Source organism: Lutjanus erythropterus, chromosome 11 (assembly GCF_056507025.1).
Source record: "Lutjanus erythropterus isolate fLutEry1 chromosome 11, fLutEry1.hap2, whole genome shotgun sequence".
In the NCBI taxonomy this organism is placed as follows: domain Eukaryota; kingdom Metazoa; phylum Chordata; class Actinopteri; order Lutjaniformes; family Lutjanidae; genus Lutjanus; species Lutjanus erythropterus.
In genome coordinates, this window is record NC_139327.1 from 7,101,098 (window position 1) to 7,121,054 (window position 19,957).

Here is a 19,957-nt window from a genome sequence, read left to right on the forward strand (position 1 = left end):
AGTATCTGCCGATACCGAGTCCCGATCCATTACTTCAGCAATGCATTAATAAGAAGAAAAAAAGAAAACGCATCCACATTTTCACCACGCGAAATGCCCAATTTGCACACATTACAAGTGGCTGTTGCACTGCCTTCGCTGTCCAGTTTAAAATACCTCCAAACTGCAGACATTTTTGCTGTCCGAGGTGACATGTTTGCCCTGCGTTAGCCTACCAACTACCAGCTCACTACTATTATGTTGTCTGAATTCCCTGCCTGCCGTAAATTGTGACGTTTACAGTGTTGTTTCCATCTGTGCAATAATAAATATTGATGTTGTGGAACTTATTAAAATTAAAACTAAGTCATTGTCATTCCATTTGACAGTCTCTTTGTACCTCAAGATGAATTTAAAACGTGAACATGGCCATGCTTGTTGTTTTGTAAGATTAAATCCGATAATTTCCACCGGATTCCGATCATTTGAAAATCACGTGATCAGCCCCGATTTCCGATTTCTGATCAGATTGGGACATCCCTACTATACACTCTATAATCAGTCTAATCCACTGGGGCACCAAAAATCACACTTTGTCTGTACTGAGGTTGTCAACATTAGATCTGCACATGTTAACTAAAATCAGTCAAACTTTATTTATATAACACTTTTCATACATACAGAATGCAACACAAAGTGCTTCACACAATACAATACCGGTCCCCACCCCTCCACACACACACACACACATAAAGCGAGGACTTTGTAATGGTAAAGACTAAAATAAGAACAGCACTCATTAAAAACAGGAACTGAGGAAACACTATCATAACCAAAACCCCAATTTATACAAAGGTCTGTATACAAAATTATTTCCTCAATCAAAAATAGTAGATTGCGATCATAGGCCACAATCCTGTGACCTCTCAAGCTCTGTGATAATGAATCATTACTATTCTTTTAGTAAGGATGAGTGTTGTTTGTTAAAAGAAAACATGTTAGAGTCATACTAGAAGGTAAAAGTTTTAAGACTGGAAACAATTATAACTGATTGTATGATTATTTTTGATATATTTTTCATGTGACATTTGATTTTCTTTTTCTCTCAGGAGCATTCCTCAGTGTGGCAGAGTTTTACCTACTGAGCTTATGAAACCAGATCATTCTATCAAGATTAGGATGTAGCACATCACCTAGCCAGGTGAGGTGAGATACTTTTACAAATGCAATTAATTCCAGCTCCATGAGAAACAATGGTTATATTGTTGAAAGTCACTGAAACTGGGCCTGGCAGTACCTGCTGTTCAGGATTGGCTTTCTCTGTGTTTATCTCTGAATGCTGGTACATCTTAGTCATCTCTCCCTTACAATCCATTGCTGGGTTTTCTTTTTCTGTTCCGTTTGCTTCAGTTTTTTAGGTTAAATCTGTTTCACCAGTTTGTTCAGACAAAAGAAACTTTTTCTGCTTTCGCAGCAGCAAGCATAAAAACTGAGACTGAAGGTATTTATGTGCTCTGAAGGTCCACTAAACAGATATTGTCTAAACAATGTCATGGTGCCAGTGAGGGAGGGGGACACATGGAAGTGTTTTTGTTCCCATTAAAGAGGGCTTGATTTAAAGACAGTTGTTAATGGAGGGCCAGCGGTAAATCGAGCCTTTACAGAACAACAATGTCCTTTTCTGTGGCTGTGTCTCTTTTCAGAGACACAAACTAGTATGACAGCAAATGACCTAATTACCTCTCTGTTGTTCAGTATCAGCACCAAGCAGCCCACAAATGCTTTGCACTCCACGCACAAGCAAAAGCTTTTCTCTTGACAGAGCAGCCAGCAAAAGCAATAAAAGCAAACTTTAGAAGAGGCAGCAACAAGGCTTCCTCCCCTTTCACTGGAAGGGTTTAAGGCTTTGGACCTATACTTTAGGGAGAAGGACAGCTGCCCAATGACTAACTGTGACTGAGGAGACATATTGTTTTCATTGACTGGGATCACTGCTGTCGCAACAAACTGAGACATCATGTAGGAAAACAGATGGAGATCTGCTGTTTTAATATAGAAAGTAGAAAAACTCAAAGTTCACTCTAAGACTGGATAAGAGCAGGATTACAAACCTTGACATGATCATTATTTGGAAAATTTTTGCCATGATGGATGATACCACGTCTGCTTTAAATGTATTCAGCCCCATGTCCTTGCACACAAGTTGCTGTTTAAGTTTTAGCATGGACGTTTGTTGGATTTTTATTCATGTTAGTGGTGTGCTAAGCACGTCGGTTGGTCACATCGCTACAGACCAAGTCTGCAACTAATGTTTATTTTCATCGTCCTTTTAATCTATTGATTATTTTCTCAATTGATTAATCCTGTCACAATCTTGTCAGTTGAAAAACAGGTCCAAACATGTGGAGCACCACATGTTTGGACCTGTTTTCCAAGTCTTTCCTGTAACAATTATTTTCATTATCGAGCAATCTGTCGACCATTTTCTTCACTAATTGATTAGTTGTTTGGTCCATAAAAAGTCAGGAAATGTTGATAAGTGTTTCCCAAAGCCCAAGGCAGCGTCCTCAAATGTCTTGATTTGTCAACAACCCAAAGTTATTCAGTTTACCATCAGAGAGGGGTTAAGAAACCAGAAAATACTCATATTTAAGAAGATGAAATCAGAGAATTTTGCCTATTTTTCTTTAAAAAATGACTCAAATTGATTATCAAAATGGTTGGCAATTATGTTAATAATTAATAATCGATTAATCATTGCAGCTCAACTACAGACTGAAATGTCTCATCAAGTACAGGCTCCTGTGACCTCTTGACATTTGACTCTAGCGCCACTGGCAGGTCAGTTTTCACATATCTTGGCAACCAGCTAAACATCTACTAGATGGAAAGGCACAAAATTTAGTAAAATGTGGATAATTCATGTTCCCCTCAGGATGAACTGTAGTAACTTTGGTGACCCTTTAACATTTCATCTAGTGTCATCATCCGGTCAGAAGAGTCTGGATTATGCAGGTAGGTCTGTCTGCGAGGACACAGTACTACAGGACACACCTTAGACATGACACATGCGATACAGATACAGGCTGGTTAGATTTAGGTACCCAAAAAAAGTATGGTAATCCACGGCACTGTGTCAGGTGACATGTTGTGTCGTCTTAAAGACTGCAGATAAACCCTTATCAGTATATTTATTTATTTTACCCCCATTTAACCAGGAGGTCCCATTGAGATTGAAAATTTTACAAGAGAGATCTGGCCGAGATAGCAGCCAATCATGACATATTACACAAAAATCCCCAATAAAACAACAGCTATTAAACATAGTGGCCTCTCAAGAAAACACAAGCTCATGTCTCCATCACCACATTCTTTATGATGCCCTTAAATTCATCAATGGATACACATGTATTTAATTTTCAGGCTTTTTGTACATTGTTTCATGCCCATTGTGCACAACAGCAAAATGCAGTTTTCCCCAGATCTGTCAAAACCTGGGTTACATTAAAAACCAGCCACTTGGAGAAGCATAGCTGGTCGCTACCAGAGCTGACACAGAGAAGGGTACAGAGGTAGGCTGGAATAACCCAGTTTTGCTTTATAGATGAAAATTTACAAGCGCTGCTGTCTGCAAGTGGGCAATGACGTCCAGCCTGCCGAAACATAAAGAATGTAGAGGTGAGTAGGGACTTTGCGTTCATAATGAATTGTAGAGATGCATGGTACAGTGAATCAAAGCTATGTAAAATGGAAGAGGTCACAGTAATTAATCACAGACAGAGAAGTAGCTTCCACAAGTCTTTTCTTAGCGCTGAAAGTGAAACAAGATTTATTTCCAGAATAAAAGCCAGTCTTCACTTTGAGCTTCGTAACTAGATTAGCAATATGTGCAAAGGCTAAAATCATCAAGCAAGTTTGAGCAAGCTTTTGAGAAGACCATGAACTTCCAAGTACCTATTAAACTGATGACATTCTCATCAGCCTCTGTACTTTGTGTTTAGTGCAAGTTGGCAAATGTCACCACAGTGAAATGCTAAACTAAAATGGCTTTCTTTAGACAGTGAGTTTAATTTTCTTCCATCAGGATGAATGTTTTACTTCCCTAGCAGCGACACTAACAGATATGAGGTCATACTTTATCCTATCCAGCCTTTGTCTTAGTGACTGTTATGTGAATGTTATTTCTCAACAATAAAACAAAGAAAAGACATGAAGTCATTTATTCCACCAGCTATTGGCTATTTAAACTAAATGCGTTTTGGCTGGTTACTTTGACTACTTCTTCCTCTCTCTGCTTTCTCCAGATGTTTTTTTGTGACAAGTGAAAAAGACAACAGTGACGATAACATCTGCGCTTTCTTGAGTTTATTGCTGTTTTCATTCATTGTGCTTTTTGGTATTTATTATTTCTGACTGCTGTGCGTCGGCCAAACATAAAAACTTTGCTCTGCTTCACTGCAGACAGCGTGTCTGTAATATACTTTCATGTGAACTGTCAAGTGAACTTTGGGACGTTTAACATTTCTTTCTGCGATCTAATAGCAACTCTAGATTGGAGCAGAATTAGAGCTGCAACAATCAATTGATTACTAATGGAATATTTAATTAATTGTCAAGTATTTTGAGAATCAATTAATTGTTTTGAGTCTTTTTTTGTAAAGAATGGCCAAATTCTCAGATTTCAGCTTCTTAAATGTGAATATTTTCTGGTTTCTTTCCTCCTCTCTGACAGTGAACTGAATATTTTTGTGGACAAAACAAGACATTCGAGGACGTCATCTTGGACTTTGGAAACACTGATCACCATTTTTCACCATTTCTGACATTTTATGACCAAAAAACTAATTGATCAATCGAAAAAATAACTGTCAGATTAATCAACAGTGAAAATAATCGTTAGTTGCAGCTCTACATGAAATGGTGAAAAGTGCACTAAAATTTTGTTTTAAAAAATGTGAAAACATCAGAAAAGCTGTGATCAGGATCAAACTGTGTGTGGCTAAAGCAGCTCATTGGGAGCATTTCAGGTATCAGTCAACACAAAGTGATATTTGCTCTGGCTCTGACTTGAATTTCATTCAACACTCTTGTAGCTACTGTACAGTCAGTCCCTGTGCGACTCCACACACAGGACTCCACGATAATCATTCAACACAACCACCAGAGGGTGACACGACATTCAGTTTTTTTCTGCGGATAAACAAAGTCCACGCCAGGGCTTTAAATTGATTAATTGCTTACCGCAGTAGTCTCCACCTCATAAAATTCACACAGCACACGTACGAACAGAGTACATGTACAGCTCCACTCTTCGGAAGGAAGACACATCTTTTGTCTACATATTATGTCTAAACATAGTTTATTCTCACAGTATGACAAATTTAGCCACACATGTCAAGTCTAAAACTGTCCACTGTAGATCTGTTCATAAATTTAAGGTGGGATTTACAGAATTAGCAAGCTAGAGAGGAAACACACTGTAATTGGCACCCAGCTGCATAATAACAGAACTGCATAGTACAACAAACATTTATAAAAGTATTCTAAAGTTAGTCTTGGCACAAACATCATAAGTATAAGATGCTGACACTGGATACAAAGACCAGTGCCTGCTCCACATGACAATTCTTAACCATTTCAGCAAGTGCTTCTGCTTTTAGCCAGCAGTTTAACCAAATTACAACTTATGACGAGATCCAGTGCCAGAGCCTGTGAGCCCGGACTGAGTCGCTCGCTAGACAGGTCGTTTACCATTCCAGCCCTGTTTTCTGCAATGCATGCAACACACCACATTATAATTTGATTCCAGTCCAACCTGCGCTGCACTAGCACACGCTGTCCCTGTAGCCCCCAGCAAAGCTTAACGGCAAAAAGGGGGCTGCAATCCTGCCAGCCTGTCCTGAAGTGGATTTTTATAACTATAAGCAGCAGAATAATAAAGTGGGGGCAGGTTGTCCTTCACAAAATGCTAAATATTAAAGAAGTAGCTATTTTGGATGCACTGGGTTCAAGTTCAGCTTCACATTAAGGGAACAATGGGAAGACAGACATGAAGGCAAAACAACTACCCCAACAAAGATCACTATGACAACTAGAAAAATAACTGGAAAGAAAGTTATAGCTTTCTCTCTGTCCTCAAGCTGTATATGGTCATATTAAAGAAAAATACACATCAATGTGTGGTCTGGGCTTTCCTCTTGTTTACATCAGGCTCAATAAACTCCCAAAAGCAAGAGAAATCCCAGCCATGGTGGTCATGTTCCAAAGAAAGCAACTTACAGACAGAGGTGAAGTTGCACTGTCCCTCTAACAAAGGTTTCTGCAGAGGAAAAATAGCCATGTTTTGGACACAAGCAGGTTTTGATGAGTCCTCCAGGCACACAAGGACGAGGGGGCAAGAAGCATTGCTCTGATGACTGCAGAGCAGCAGCAGAGAAATGAAAGAAAATAACGGACTGGCAGTCAAACAGACAGAAATACTCTTTGTACTCACAGGAGCTTAAGTCTGGTGTCCTTGTTCTAGTTCCTATACTTTCCTTGCCTTCACGCCGTGCAGCTTCATGCTCAGAGTCCGCCCCTCCTTAACACTCAAACACCTGTCCCCTGCCTCGGTTTCTCTGTGCAAGTGTGAGAATGTACATCCCTGTTTCACCGGTCCAGAACACAATTCCCCTCAGCAGGACATAAATGTCAACTCTTTAGCAGACAGTGTAAGCTCTCCCAGAGCAGGATCCAGGGACAGAGGGGCGGGAGGCAACAGTATTACCAGCGGCAGCAGGAGCAGCAGCAGCAGCGAAGGTGGCGGTGGTGGTAGTGTTGTTGGAGAATGAGAGGACGAGGTGGTGATTTGGTGGATTCCTCAACAGGACAGCTTTCATTTCCTCCATTTTGCTCCCATCCCACCATTGTGATGCCCCATCCTGGATTTTATCTTCTTGGCTTCTTTTCTCTGATGACTGGCACCACAACACAACTTTAACACCCAGTTTCTTTTTGCAGCAGTTGATAATGAGAGAAGGCAAACAGATGAGAAAAAAAAATCTATTTTCTTTCAGTCCTCTGCCGACCTCACAGTCTTGCTTTCTCTGTCCCTCCACCACATGCTATTCTCTCCCTTTTTCCCTCCTCTCTCCTGTCTGACATGCTGGCTCACCCCTCCCCCTTCTCTCCTCCTCTTCCCCCTCTCTGGTTGGTACGTTCCCAGGACAAAGAGAAGGGATGGAAGGAGAGAGAGAGAGAGAAAGAGAAGCAGAGGGCAGGAGGTAACACAAAAAGGGGAGGGGGTGCGCTGCACTTGCAGGAGAGCGTTTCTTTTCCTTCCACATGTGCAGTCCTCTCCATGTTGTCCTCCTGCACAGTGGCATTACACTGAAGAAATCTGCAGCTCTTGCAAGAAGAAAATCAAGGCACGTCCAGACATTACACCTCAAAGCACATTTAAGTAAGCATGTCAATAACTGGTGCTTTGCAAGTGCAGCAAATAATAGGAAGCTCCTTCAACTCCAGGCGACCAAACCCTGCATCTAAAAATTCACCCCACAATAAATAACCACAGAGTGTGGAAGCAGCTCGCAGTCTACCGCACTTGCAAAGAAGTAGAAATAGAGTCACCAAAAATATAACCTAAAAAAGAAACGCATGTTCTCAGGTTGCAGCCAAAATACCTCAAAGAATTAAAAGAAGGGAAAGAAAAGTGTAGGTTGCATCAGCGGTGATGACTTCACATGTGCCATCCACACATGAGATGGATTAAGAAGACCTATTGCTGGAGAGGAGAGCGGAAATCCAAGCACACAAGCCAGCCTCACGGAGGAGGACATGTGGGAGCCAAGAGGCCACAAGGATACAGAGCTGCATGGGACCTGCAGAAAATCACTGCCTGCGCTGCTTGAAACACATGCAAAGTGTGTGTGTGTGTGTGGTTTTTTTTTCTGTGCAGGGAAAAGAAATCTAAAAACAAAAGAAGAAAAGTTCAAACAGCCACAGAAACTTCAGGTTCACCCCAGTGAAAGTTTTCAGTAGAGAGCAAAGGCTTCTGTCTTTTGGTCATCATGTTGTACGCTTGTAATGATGTCTTTATTGTAAATTTTACAAGTAAAAAAACGTAGTGGCAACATTCGATAGTGCCTTGCTCCGAAATGTACGTGGGAAATTGTTGTTTGCAAGAATCCTGTTTAAAATGATCTAAAATAAAAACCATAATAACTAGAGCGTTCTCTCTTCCTGTAGCGTAAAGCTTCTGTCTTTCACATTGTCATGTTTGGTGTGAGCTTCAGCTGTACATATTTTAGGGATATGAAGCATTTCAAATTATCTAGGAAAAACAATCACAAGAAGTAAAAATACCAACTGGCACTAGGGGAATATTTCTACTGCAAATAAAACTATAAAAATGTCTTTGCACCCATAAAAATTAGCATATCACTCAAATTTAAAAAAATGTTAACAAACAATTAATGGAGTTTTAAACATTTTGTTTGGTTCTGTATATCTATATTATATTTTTAGATTTAGAAATCATTTGGATCAATATGTTTTGTGTATTTATTTGGTAAAAAACTGATGAAAATACATAACTGATTTTTGTATTTTTATCACTTATGATACAATGTCAATACTTATATTTGATATTATTTTTCAATGACTTACATACTTAATGAGGTGGGAGGGATTTCTCCCTCTCTGCTTTGGATACCCCCCCAATAAATGCATGCATTTTCAGAGCCTGTCAGTAGATGGTTCAAGTTGATAAGCCGTACTAGTTATCTAAAAAACACGCTCCTGAGTGGACTGAGCTCCTGTATGTTAGAAAGGCCATGATGACTGCGCCTCACACTTGGAATAACACAATAAATCCAGTTCCAAAATTGTCCCTTCCATTGTCAAGTAATTATTGCTATAAACAGTAATAACTATACTTAGTATTCACTAGCACTGAGTACCAGTACTCCATTAAGGTATCGATTGAAATAAGCCAGTGCCGAATAGTATCAAAACTTCTCCAGTCAAACGATTCAATCCTTTTGGCACTCAGATCTGGAAAAAAATGAATGTTTATGTGGTTTTGCTCGCAACTAATCACTGCAGGTGCTCTTCATAAAGAAGAACCATCAAAATAAAGGTACTGAATGAAGTACTCTGATGTCTCTCTTAGCTTAGCTACACAGCTAACTGAGCTAACAGCAGCTAGGAGGGCAGCAACAGCCAGAAAGAGTTACAGATGGCCTTGTTTTACATGTCACTCCTTCAAACCTCAGAGGTTTATACAGCAATGTCATTGTGCAGAAACCTACATCACGCTACATGGGAAAAAGTTCTTAGAAGGGTCAGGGACAAGAGCATTTTGATGCTGACACCTATGTACTTGGACTGAAATTTAAATGTCTGGATTTGAGTACATTATGAACACCAGTGGGAAGCTACAGAATGATATAAACCCCATGAAAACTGACTAAATAATGCACCTACCAGGGTACTGGTATTGATACTGGTATCAGAATTTTTCAAACAATACCCAGCAACAGTATTGATATAGGCTATCAATTGTAAGTGAATATCAATATGAAATTGCAACAGCTTTGCACTGAAACGTTCTCAGGAAAAGTCACAATAGGTCTATGCCTATATTATAAGAACAAAAAAATGTATTCAGGAGCATGTGAAACATTTAAAAACATTCCAAGAAATGGCATCACAATAAGCAAAAACAACGATGTAAAGCATTTCTATTGCAGAGTTCAAAGGGTTAAACACTGCAACCTAATTGACTTACTTTTATTGCTGCAACCTTCATTCCTGAATTGACTCTGTGACCAAAGCTTCAAAAATGTCCCTCAGACCGCACCTGCCACCAAACATTTACAGCGGAAGTGTGGTAATGTGCCAATCTGCTAACGGTCGCCACAGAGCCAAACTCCCAGCGTTCCTGAAAAAGCAGCGTTCGCGACGAGCCGTGAGTCAGTCGCTCCTCTCACTTAGCTGGGACGTCTGGTCGGACTGGCTGCCGTAGCAGAGGATCAAATCATTCTCCACTACAAGTCTGCTTATGAATATCAAATGATAATCCAATGATGACCCAGTTCATTCAGCCCTCCGCCCTGCTGTGCTGGTGACAGCCTGGACCGATTTATCACAACCCACATGTGCATGGGGAGGTCAGATGTTGTCCAGGAAATGCAACCACGGCCAACATTTCAGCTAAAACCCTACTCAAATTACATTATTTTTCCCTACAAAAATGAAGATGCACCAGGAAAGCTTTTACTATGAAATATGACTGCACATTTTGCCAAAACAGAACCGTGGGAAAAATGTTTTTGTTTTCATTTCATTGTTTGATCCTGCAGAATTAATCTTACTCTTTACTGTGAATCCTCCAGGTGTGCTCTGGTACTGAAGTAATGCACTGAGACCCAGGATGAACTTCAATCCCAAATCTGGGGACTCCTGACTTCACTCAGGCATGAACGACTTTGAATTACTTCCACTGCACTGAGGACTACAATGTCATCTTTGCAATAGACTGCATGAGACATCACAGCAACTTGTAACCCACTAGCAAGTTACTTGACAAACAAGAAGTCCAAAACTTTAGAAAAGAAAAATAACAAAACAAAAAAAACTGTAGTTAGGCACAGAAGTGCTTTGAGTAACTGCCAGCATCAGCAACTGTGCCATGCTATTGTTCCAACAGCCCATTAGTCCAAAACCCCAATAGTCTGAAAAATCTGACATCCTGTTATCCCTAAAACAAAGAACTATTGCCCAGAAAATACACAATCTATTAAAGTATAGGTATACTATTAAGGTTTCAGAATAATGTGCAGTCCCCATCCTAACATGCTTACAGTTTTACCTGCTAATAACCAGCATGCTAGCAGTGTTATGTTTACCATGGTCATAGTTTACCATGGTTAGTTTAGATCAGTGATTCCCAGATACTGGCTCGTGACCCGCAGGTGGGTCAGAGGACATTTTATTTGGGTCAGAAATATAAAAGACTTTGAAATAAATTCTGCAAATTTAAACTAATATCTGCAGTAGAGCTTTTATAAAGTATTTAAAATGTATATATTGTTTTACTGATTAAAAGAAGCAACCTTGCCTGTTAATTCAGCCTATATGCACTTATTTTGTCTCATTTATGAATTTGGCGAAAATGTCCAATATTGTTTTACTGATGAGAGGAAGTGAAAACAGTGAGACAGTATGTTAAATCTGCCTAAATGCAGTCATTTATCAAATACAAAGTATTTGGAAAACTGGCAGTAAAAATAATCAGGAATTAAATAACTCTTAATTAACTCCTGAGATTTACTGATAAGGCCTATTGTGAATTGGGTTGTGATTGTAAAGAAGAAGGTCCCCAGAAAAAAGTTTGGGAAACACCAGTTTAGAGTGTTGCGCACTAACAGTTATTAATTAGCACTAAATATTAAATGCAGAGGCTGATGGGACTAGTATTTATTTCACAGGCATTTGGGCATAAATCAGAGAATCAGACAAAATTAAACTTTGATTTGATGATGGATGATGAAAAGACGAATGTCTGAACCAAATTTCCTGGTAATCCGTCAAATAGTTGTTGAGACAGTTCATCTTATGGTGACTCTAGAGTGTAAGCCAGTTGGATATATTGTATAGAAACCATGAATTGAGTGCCAAACCATCAAACAGATGTTGAGATATTTCAGTCTAGACCAAAGTGCTGCACCAACAGACCAGTATACTGACAGCGCCATACCTCGAGCCACACTGCTCGCCTAATAAAAACAAGCCCAGCACTGTATTTTTCAAATAATCCTCCATTTTCATACATTTATGGGCAGATTCTCCGGAGAGTTTGACCGTAAATGATCTTGCGGTTATAAATACCAACATCATCTCCCAAAGTGTTCCTCTGTGCTTTCAATACATTTCCCATGAGTCTCCCCCTTCTCTGCTGCGACCGTGACTGAAGAGAGTTGGTGAGGCCAACTCAGCTCTACACCAATGACGCAGAGCTATGCTTTCAAACCAAATGCTAAATATTGATCACTGAAAAACTAGCTCAGCTGGTGCAAATTCATCAGGGTTGTCAGCGGGGTTAGGGTAAGAATCTCAGGGTAAGACAATTTACCAATTACCATGGCGATGGTAGAAGCTTCAAAGCTTTGAAGCATTCCAGCCAACCCTAGCTGGTGGATGAGACGTTAGTCTACCACAACAAATCCCAAAAAAAGCCTTAAAAGACGATTGCTACCATTATCATAACACAAAACCATGCAGGCTCTGGCAGCGAAACCACTCTGTTTAATGAATTGTGATATAAATTTGTGTTTGTCTTTCTAATTTAATCTGTGAGGGAAAAACAGACCTCAATCCATTAGTCTAACCAAAGAATGTGAGAACTTTGATTCATATCGTTAGTGGTGAGTCATCACTAATTAAGAATAGGCATTAAATAGGCTGAAGCCTCTCATTAATGTCAAAAAAGTGAAGATGGAAATTTGCAGAAACTGGGAGAGTAACGTTGCGATTAAAAATAATGGCTGTTCTCCCATGACACTATGTTCACGCTGAGGTATTTTTGTCAGACTGCAGAAGTAGAGGGGTTTGGAGTGCAGGACTGCCTGCGGGGCTTTGCTGCAGTACTTCAGAACTAGAGGAGGAGGTGTGAAGGAGCTACGACTGAAATCACTGCTAAAGCTATAAAAATGGATCTAGTAAAGGGACTGAGGAGCACAATGGGATTTAAACATAGCGATAGATTGCTGAAAGGGGATGAGATCATGGCTTGGAGAAGGTTCACAAAAACAAATCCCATTACGAGAAAGATCTGTTTACTGTAGTGTACACGCACTCACACACAGGCTGTACACACAGCACATAGATAGGGAAGTACAAGTGGAATGGCAGTGACCTAACACACAATAACCCGCAGATGAAAGGGCACTGGATGGGGCTAAAATGGATTTCCACCTTAGTGCAGCGAGTTTATTGTCGATATGTGCATCCTACTAATTCAGGCCACTCTGCACACTGCTGTTATCTCACCTCACATTAGCTGTAGGTCCATCAATGTGACAGATAATGCAGATAAAAGGGTAGTATGGACTAGGACAGGTCTGACATATGAAGCGAAATGGACTGCATCCTTTCAAGACACCTCAGCACTTCAGTTTTGCAGAATGAATGGAATGCAGAAAACACCAAATACATCTCAGTGTCAAGAGGATATTGCGATTTTGCCTTTTCTATCTTGACTTAATTTTCAGGAGGCCAGAGAGGGGTAAGGAGTTCCAAACATGCTTTCAGCGCTCCTGGAGTGGAGCAGTGCACTCCAGCAGCTCAGCAGTTAAAACGTTCCCACGTCCCAGGCATTTCCCCCGCTGGAGGCCCCCCAGGTCAGGTAGGCGAGGAGAGGAGAGGATGGTTTGTCGAGTGTGAAGGAGGAAGAGGAAATAAATCAGTCTAGTCGAGCTGCAAATGCCATAACAAGAGAGAGTACATGGAAGAGAATTTGGCCCAGTAATGTTTCTTGCTGACTGGCTGGATGTCAGTTTAGAGGACAAATCACAAACAGTGAGGAGAGGATATGAAAAGCACTCTGGGAACATTCTATACATCTGTACACTGCCTTGATGTGTTTGACAAACATGTTTGGTACATGAATACATACACAGACAGTTTTCATATTTGCTGAGCTAAACAGATGGTTCTTTCCCTGGAAAACTCCTCTGGTGCACAGGAAGTGCTTTACAGTTCCAGTTTAGCTGGAGGTGTAAAAACAACATTGGGGCATGTTTCTTGCTAGCTTAAAGGCAGACGGACGGGACTTAATTGGAAAAAGGGGATGTTAGTCCTTTAATCACTCGTAGTTGATGACATAGACGGTTTTGGGTTTTTCGCTGATGTTGCTGAGCAACTGTTGATCTGATCAAATCATACAAAAAGTCATGGTGAGGCTGAGTTTTTTAACCATCACCAACAGACATGATCCCTTTAGCATATTCTCTGCTGCTGCCCTAAGGTTTTGGCTGAAGGCCGGTATCAGTGGCAGCGTGACCTTGAGCTCAAGACCATTGCAGAGTCCATCTCCTAGACAATCATTGACTGCCGCAGGGCAAAACCAGTTAGCTGGACATCTGCTTTATTAAAGCAACAGAGAGGCCAAGCAGAACACCCAAGGAAGCACCAGGGGCTTCTCAACTCAGCACAGGCTTGGCAGCTGATGGTCATCTTGGGGCGGCAGCTAAAGTTCCTTCAGCATGCAGCTAGGACCCGATGTTGTTCTGGTGTCAGTGGCAACGAAGCACAACATTATGATGGAGCTCACTGTGCCATGAGAGGAGCACATGGAGAGGAGAGGAAGAGCAACGCCTGCAATGGCCTGGTCAAGGTCAGGTGTGGATGTTTTGCAGGGCAGTCTTTCTGCTCAGCCGATGCAGCACTTGGCATCACAAGACAGAAGGAAAGGAGAGCCATCCAGAAAAACACAGGCTGCAGAAAGAGCCTCAAGAAGCTGAGGTCTTATCAACGCCAGCTGTTGCCTGGGTGACGGTGTATGTTGTTCGAAAGACCTATAAGACCTGATGACTCCAGAATGCATCACTGATACTCTGCCCCAGCCCCCTTAGCATCAGGAGAAGTTACACTACAACAACTTAAACTGTTAAATAAATAATACTGAGAGTGTTTTTGTCCTAAACTTAAAGGGGTGGAGTGCAGCAGGTTTCTGTGTGGAGTTTCTATTGGTGCCTGCGTGGGTTCAGTTCAATTCAACTTTTATTAATCCCACTAGGGGCAATTTGTGGAGCAGCTTGACTGAAGTAAAACAAACACATACAACAGTAACATATAAACAAGTCATGATTCCAGGGAGGTGATGTGGAACAGAATCTATAAATAATGCCAGTAAATAAAGTTGCTAAAGCACCGTAAAAAGATCATACAAAACATATACTAACAATGACAATGACTTAAAAAACTACAAAGCATTTAATAGATGGATTGCAGAGGGAATCAAATATTTAGAAAAGCAGTTTATTTTTACAGGCAAATAAAATATAACGACACCCTGATGGCAGCAGAGAAATAAGCAAGAATGTGTCCAGAAGAAGCAAAGATACTTGTTGCTTCTCAGAGGATTTGATGGTTTCAGAGAGAAGTTGGATATCTCTGATGATCTTAGAACAGGTTTTAACAATCCTGTTCAGACTGTTTCTGTCTTTTACAGTGAAGCACTGAAACCAGCACTATTTACCACTATTTAAATTAAACATTTTAGAAAGACATGTCATTTTTTGGTTGAAATCCAGGGGGACTTTGCATTGTTTTAAAAGATCACAAGCCAAAACTCTTGGCAAAAGATGCGAGTCCTTAGGCAGGCAGACAGTTTTACAAAACAAGACTCTTATTTTGACATTGTCTGCAAATTTTAATGATTTGCATATAATTTCACAGATTTAAAGTCTCAAGAACTAATGCTAGATTAATATCCCAGTCCAGTTCATTCTTCAATAACCTGCTGAACCTAAATGGACAATTCACCCCCAAATCAGCTCGGTTTGGTCGTGGTGTTGAAAGCACCTAAAAATATTGTTATATTATATATTGTAGTCCTGTTATATCCAAGAGAAGGCAGACACCTCTATGGCTGATACATCCAAACCTCTACAGTTCTACAGGCCAGGGGATACATATGCATTTTGGATTTGGGGGAACTGTCTTTTTAATTTATGCTGGTTTATAACAAAGCGCAGCAACATGTTTGGCATTTAAACTAAAAAAAACAACAACTAACAAACAAAAAGACTTAATTGGAAGTATTGATAAAATATGCAAACACTGTCATTGTCATGACTCACCAAGCTGGTTTTCCATAGATGAATCATATCTTTATCAGACCAACCAGAGTGGATTTTGTAACATTTTCTAATGTGCATTATAATTTTAAGGCCAAACACATTTTCAACCACTCTTGTTGTCCTCCAATAACGACCATGAGAGAGAAAGAGAAAAGAGAGAGGTTATGTGTGATGTGTATGTGCGCAAGTGCGTGTGTGTGTGTGTGTGTTCGCTCTGGCTGGTCTTTTGTTTCCTCTAACAAGGGCAGAATGAGTCTAACCGTTACATCATCCCCTGCTCACAAGCAGAAGAGAGAGCTCCTCTGAATGACCATGTGTTAGAGGGTCTGACATCATATCTGTGCAGGCCGTGGCTCTGTTTGCTTTGTCCAGACGGACAATTAAACAGTTCACACCAGTCGCATGTTGCAAAAAATGCAGATTATTGTCATGAATATTGTGTTAATCCACTCTGTGCCTTTAAAGGACAGCCTGCCCAGTTGGTTGGTTGGTTGTGTGTGTGCTGCCCAGTGCTGTCTTCAGTGTGGTGCTGCAGTTGATGGATTGGGTCCCACTGGGGGAGGGAATTCATCTCTATGCATCTCTCCTGGTCCTTTGTGAGTGAAGGAGGCAAGTGGGCAGTGGGAGCATATTGTGTCACGATGCTGGGCTACCACGGCGGATGCAGGAAGGCAAGGGATGGAGAGGAGGGTGGATGGACTGATAGATGGATGGGCGAGAGCGCAGACAATATGATGAGCAGATCCCCTCCCCCTCCAGACTGTTCCCGTCACGTCACAGTGTGAAGGTAGAAGCAGCTGAGGCGCTTCAGCCGTACAGCGGCGCGCACAGCGAGCCGGCACGAAGAGCGGCTGAGAGGGGCGTCAATCTTTATCACACACATGAACGGACGCATACATGCAGCCTACAACGCTCATTCTCCCGCACACTAAAATCAGAGCCTTTATAGCTGCACTGCACTGTTGTTGAGGTGAAAGAGGGGGGCTCCCCTTCACAGCTGTTAAACTCTGATTGATCGGCCGTGATTATTGTCCAGGGAGGGATACACCACCCTTCTGTCTTTGTTTTTCTCTCTCACACACAATGTCTCCAGCCACTTATCACGCTGCATGTGTATGATTAATCTATATCTGAGAACACCCTTATCTGTAAAATTTGCTTAATGCAGTTTGTGTGGGAGTAAAATTCTTGTCTCAAAATTCTATTCATATCAATTTCTTTAGTGCATAACATTTCCTGCCTACACAGCCATTAAATGTCTGGCCTCTGGCTGTGTGCATGAGGAGACAGAGCTCCTGTGTTGAAGGGCTGTCTACAGTATCTAGCTGTGACCTCAGCACCATGGTGGAAGCCCTGAAAACAAGTGGATGGCAGTAAAATTGAAGATGGTGGATATCAGGTTGATGATACACTGATAACACAAGGCTGGTTGAGCATGAAACCAACTTACAGTATGTAAAAAAGCAGGGAAAAGTAGGGCTGCAACTAACAATTATTTTCATTATTGATATATTGTCAATTAATCGTTTAATGTAGAAAATGCCCCCCCCAAAAAAAGAAGAAACGCATAATTTCTCAGAGCCCAAGGTGACATCTTCAAATAGCTTTTTTTAGTCTGACCAATAGTTCAAAACCCCCAAATAATCTTTTTATAGTGGTGTAAAACAATGAAAAACAGCCAATTATCACAATGAAAGAGCGGTAACCAGTCAATGTTGAAAAATGATTGAAATGATTAATCAATTATCGCTATAGTTGCCCAATAATCCTCTGTTAATTGACTCAATTTATCAAATAATCATTGCAGCTCTGATGAAAAGCACTAGAGGCTGCCTTCTGTAGAGATCCATCTTCATAAAAGGCTGCGTGATTAATCAAAGAGGTGGAAGTCATGTCACCACTGCAGACATTTTGACTTTTTTGACTTGTCTTTTACATTATTTTATGTCTTGTTGTATCTAGTTGTGATGCCGCAGAATTCTGCATGTGTTCATTTTAAGGTGAGCACACAGAAACTTTACCCGTGTGAAAACACATGCTTGTATTGTAAAATTCTGCACACACAACACAGAGGAGCCCAAACCCTCCGGTCAAGGAACAAAAAACAAAGGTTTTGAGTGGAATTACCCTTTAACAATCTCCAAATAACTTCAGATGCTGTTAATCACTGAACACCATACAGTAGTTGAAACCTGTGACGGCAGTTTTGGACAGCACCGGCTCCTGTGGTTTTGAAGTGTCCATTAATAGTAAAATGTGTAAGAGCTCGAACCTCAGTGTGCGACAAGGCGGGACTAAATGCTAGGGTGTAGATAAACCATATAGAAGAGCGGGGCCCAGCGGTATAGTATGTTGAAGTCAATAAAGTTGTTTCCCTGGTGTCTGGATGAATGCAGACTGGATCATGTCGAGAGTGGCCTGCAGGGCTGGGAGAAGGCTGAGGGGAACAGAGTGGAAAAGAGGGACGCTGGAGGCCATTCAACAGAGACATCAAGCAGGGCAGAAGCCATGGACAGTGACTGTCAAAGTGTCTGGAGGATAACAGTAGATATACGGTAAGTACCGTAAAATACTCCTGTTAAAAGGAAGAATAATAAGAAAGTGCCTTTTTTATTAGATACATATGCTTCCAGGCAAACCGCCTTCTCCTTTCAACAACAAACTGTGGGGCTGCAGCTCAGTATAAACAGCATGTGGACAGGCTGGGGTCAACAAGTCCTTTTCCTGCTAAAGTAGACGTTAGAATGTGAAACTTTAAATGTTATATTGTGCGATTTTTTTTCGTTGCCGGACACAGTGGTCCCGTCATATCGTAAATACCTTCCCCCTGGTCATTTTTAGACAATGCGAGGACGATCCAGTAAACCAAATAAAATAGACACATTAATAAAACATGCAGTCCACAGCAGATCTGTGAGCCAAAACTCTGTGTCAACGTGCCCGGTCAGAGGAGAAAGGCCAGAGGCATTCCCACAAATAACAGCTCGGTTCAGCGGTGCTGCGCACAAAAGGTGTTTGTCAATATTTCATTCTTGAGAATGGGGAAAAAACAGATTTTGAGGGGGTTTTGATTTTTGCTCTTCAATTATGCTAGCAAACATATTTTAAAAGATTAAATTCTTAATAGGCCAACCTCCGAGCCGTAACTTTTTTTTAAATTAAAAGTAGACATCATCTCCATCAGATGAAAAATCTGATGAACTTGACGTCTTACAGAGATGACAAAACAGTCGTATTCAGCAGCCATTCTATTTTCTTAAGTTGCTCACAGTTCTCTTCATGCTAATCAAAATACACATTTTTAAACCAGCTTTGATTTAGAAGGACTATAGAGTTGACATGTTATGGTTGAGACACATCGTATAGCAATATTATTTAATGAATTAGTTGAAAAATAGGAAGTTTACCAGTGTCTGAGCTGTGTTCCTGCCTTTTTTTTACACCAGGAAGTGATCTGGGGGTCCTTAGGGTATAGCTAACCGTTTTTAAGCCTGATTAAATCATGTTTTTGTACAAATCTAGCAGGAATCTAGGACACAACTTTAAAGGGCCAACTTTTTCATTAAAAAAATGAACAAAGATGATTATAAAAGCCCATTTCATACCTATATTATCAGTGGGTATTGTTAGTTTTAGATTTAAAAAGGCTTCAAACACATTTGTACATTGTTTGAAGTTGCAAATTCTTGTTCTATTTATTTCATACATATAAATCTTTAGAATATTTTCACCAAAAAAGTGGAATTAAAGTATTGGTATTAATAATTTTAAAGAGTTTATTTTATAGTACAGAATTTGTCCCAATTCTCAAGAATGGGTCCACAGTGGACATGTGATTGCTAAAACTGAATGATTGAGGAGTGGAGGAGAATCTGCGCATAAAGACATCAGGAATGTGTGGATGCATTCAGCCTTGTGTCAGTGTTACAGACCGTCAAGCCGTATTGGGAGGGTTTCTTTCATGCATGTACAGTGCTCAGTGCTGCAGCATACCTGAGCTTTATTGATGACCATCTGTGTCGCTTCATGGTCAGTCTACAGTTCTCAAAAGCATGCTTCTAGCACAGTTATGTGATATGGCACAAAGCCTTCATCCATCACTAAAGTTACAGAAACACAACAGTGAATTC

General features: G+C 40.6%; 1 protein-coding gene across 5 annotated transcripts in view; it reads right to left on the bottom strand.

Annotated features, from left to right (window-relative positions):
* The window catches only part of arhgap32b (Rho GTPase activating protein 32b), a 168,635-nt gene that overhangs the window by 59,628 nt on the left and 89,050 nt on the right, over positions 1 to 19,957 (bottom strand). The window contains exon 1 of one of the 5 annotated variants that reach the window (XM_084730652.1): positions 6,473 to 7,086. The exons of the other annotated variants lie outside the window; for them this stretch is intronic. The gene's annotated coding sequence lies outside the window, so the exon portion shown is untranslated. Of the gene's footprint in view, positions 1 to 6,472; positions 7,087 to 19,957 lie in introns of those variants that run through there. 5 annotated transcript variants of the gene reach the window in all.